The sequence below is a fragment of the Eleutherodactylus coqui genome, chromosome 3, assembly GCF_035609145.1.
Source record: "Eleutherodactylus coqui strain aEleCoq1 chromosome 3, aEleCoq1.hap1, whole genome shotgun sequence".
Lineage (NCBI taxonomy): Eukaryota > Metazoa > Chordata > Amphibia > Anura > Eleutherodactylidae > Eleutherodactylus > Eleutherodactylus coqui.
Window position 1 is genome coordinate 316,249,789 of NC_089839.1, and position 3,169 is coordinate 316,252,957.

At 52.4% G+C, this 3,169-nt stretch overlaps 1 non-coding gene across 1 annotated transcript; it reads right to left on the minus strand.

Moving 5' to 3' along the window:
• Positions 1–1,286: 1,286 nt before the first annotated feature.
• LOC136622950 (U5 spliceosomal RNA) lies at positions 1,287–1,401 on the minus strand. Its single transcript, XR_010792125.1, has one exon. It is a non-coding gene; the product is annotated as a U5 spliceosomal RNA (small nuclear RNA).
• Positions 1,402–3,169: the final 1,768 nt, after the last annotated feature.

Here is a 3,169-nt window from a genome sequence, read left to right on the forward strand (position 1 = left end):
ATTATGAGCCATACAGAAGTTATAAAAAGTTTTTTACTTACCTGCTCCGTTGCTGGCGTCCTCGTCTCCATGGTGCCGACTAATTTTTGGCCTCCGATGGCCAAATTAGCCGCGCTTGCGCAGTCCGGGTCTTCTGCTGTTCTCTATGGGGCTCCGTGTAGCTCCGTGTAGCTCCGCCCCGTCACGTGCCGATTCCAGCCAATCAGGAGGCTGGAATCGGCAGTGGACCGCACAGAAGAGCTGCGGTCCACGGAGGAAGAGGCCATCTTCAGCGGTGAGTAGAGAAGTCACCGGAGCGCCGGGATTCAGGTAAGCGCTGTGCGGGTGGTTTTTTTAACCCCTGCATCGGGGTTGTCTCGCGCCGAACGGGGGGGGGGTTTAAAAAAAAAAAAACCCGTTTCGGCGCGGGACATCTCCTTTAACCCTGTAAGGTCAGCCCAGTCCCCCACATCTCTATCATTAACCCTGTAAGGTCAGCCCAGCCCCCCACAGCTCTATCATTAACCCTGTAAGGTCAGCCCAGCCCCCACATCTCTATCATTAACCCTGTAAGGTCAGCCCGGCCCCCCACATCTCTATCATTAACCCTGTAAGGACAGCACAGCCCCCCACATCTCTATCATTAACCCTGTAAGGACAGCCCAACCCCCACATCTCTATCATTAACCCTGTAAGGTCAGCCCAGTCCCCCACATCTCTATCATTAACCCTGTAAGGTCAGCCCAGCCCCCCACAGCTCTATCATTAACCCTGTAAGGTCAGCCCAGCCCCCACATCTCTATCATTAACCCTGTAAGGTCAGCCCGGCCCCCCACATCTCTATCATTAACCCTGTAAGGACAGCACAGCCCCCCACATCTCTATCATTAACTCTGTAAGGACAGCCCAACCCCCACATCTCTATCATTAACCCTGTAAGGTCAGCCCAGCCCCCACACCTCTATCATTAACCCTGTAAGCACAGCCCAGCCCCCACATCTCTATTATTAACCCTGTAAGGTCAGCCCAGCCCCCCACATCTCTATCATTAACCCTGTAAGGTCAGCCCAGCCCCCACACCTCTATCATTAACCCTGTAAGCACAGCCCAGCCCCCCACATCTCTATCATTAACCCTGTAAGGACAGCTCAGCCTCCCACAGCTCTATCATTAACCCTGTAAGCACAGCCCAGCCCCCCACATCTCTATCATTAACCCTGTAAGCACAGCCCAGCCCCCACATCTCTATCATTAACCCTGTAAGGTCAGCCCAGCCCCCACATCTCTATCATTAACCCTGTAAGGTCAGCCCAGCTTTCGCCGGGCACCAAAAAATTGCTGTAAACTCATAATTGTTCCTCTCCACGGAAATCTTTAGTAAAAGGCGAAAGATTTATTCGATCTGAAGAGAAACCAGAGTATACAGATGGCGGCGGGCGGCAGTGCACGGGCTCCGGGCGCCGCTCATCACACCCACGGAGAGGGCGGCGGCTCCTGTGCTGCGGACTGCTCACCGGCCGCGCCGCCCGGATACAAAGTATCTCATCTGTTACCAAACCGGAGACCACCGGCAGAAGGAGCGCGGAGAGACGGGCACTGCTGAGCACCGTCCCGGAGCATTCTGGGTAAATATGCAAATCACCAGACGTCACAGAGGCTCCTGATCAGCGAGGTCACGTGGGCACAAGTTGCTGTAAAAGACCCCGAATGTTCTTCCTCTAGTTCTTCCTGCACGCACAGAGGAACCCCAGCAGGGGGCGTCATAAACAGCAGCAGGACAGTCAGCCCTGTCGGTGCATGCCGCTCTGGGGGGCCGACTTCCTCACCGCCGACACAATATTATATACTGCAGCTCTGCAGGCTGCTTAGAGGGATTCTGCCACAATTACAAGTTGTCCCCCTCCCACAGGAGATCCACAAGACAGGGGGGAACTTGCTGATTGTTGGGGGGCTCACTGTGAACCCCGATCCCTCCATATCAGTCACCCACCAACAACTACACCATGGCAGGTGAGCCTTCTGTGTCACCTGCGCAATTCGGGGTGCAGGAGGGGGAGCTGCAGAAACTGGGGGACAGCAGGGGGCAGCTGCAGAAACTGGGGGGCAGCAGGCGGGAGCTGCAGAAACTGGGGGGCAGGAGAGGGGAACTGCAGAAACTGGGGTGCAGGAGTGGGCAGCTGCAGAAACTGGGGTGCAGAAGGGGGGAGCTGCAGAAACGGGTGCAGAAGGGGGGAGCTACAGACGCTAGGGGGCAGCTGCAGAAACTGGCGTGCAGGAGGGGTGAGCTACCTGCCAGCACCTGTTTCTCTGAGACTCCGCCCTCCTTGTGGTGCAGCGGACACCTAGATGTACAGACCTGCCGCTGCAGCTCATACGGACGACTCTACATGTGTTCACGGATCTGAAGAGCATGTACGCCGGCTGCAGCATGTGACCAGACCTGAGTGGCTTTTGGGGTTCCGATGAGCTCCACCTGCACCCCTCTGCCCTCTCCCTTGTTTCTTACCCACATCCCTCTGACAGCACACCATTTTCAAGCGTCTGTTTCTTTGGAATTACCCGGCCGGTGTTGCTGTGAATAACTTGTTCTGCGGAGACTATACGCGGCACCAAATGCAAGTATACAGGGAAGGAGGTGAATCCCTCCCACATGTATAAGTGCAGGGTCTCCATCATTTGGACATTTTTTCACGATCTTTAAACTATTTGCAAATGAAAATTCGCCACTAAGGTTTACCATCTGTTATCAGTACATTTATGGGACTCTAATGCCCCAATTTTAATTTATATTTATTGCTGTTTTCAACAAAGTTTGGTGACTGAACAAGAAACAGTTGTCCGGGCCAGGATGATACAAAGTATACATCCTGACACAAAGGGGTTAATTCAATCATTACCTAAATACAAGAAATTAGAATTACGCACTTGGTGGGACCCACACTCCCTGAATAAGTATTTGGATCTTGCAGTGATCCCTACAACAATTTATGATGATGATTTTCTGTCCAGTTGGAATGACATCCTCCCTGACTGCTCTGCTGAACTGATGAGACTGATAGTTGATAAGGAGCAATTAAAATTAAATAAGCTGCAGAAAGACATACAAGACATTGAACATAAATTGAGAACAACTTTGAATTCCACAGAATGGGATCATTTAATACAAAAAGAGGATATGGAACTACAAAAA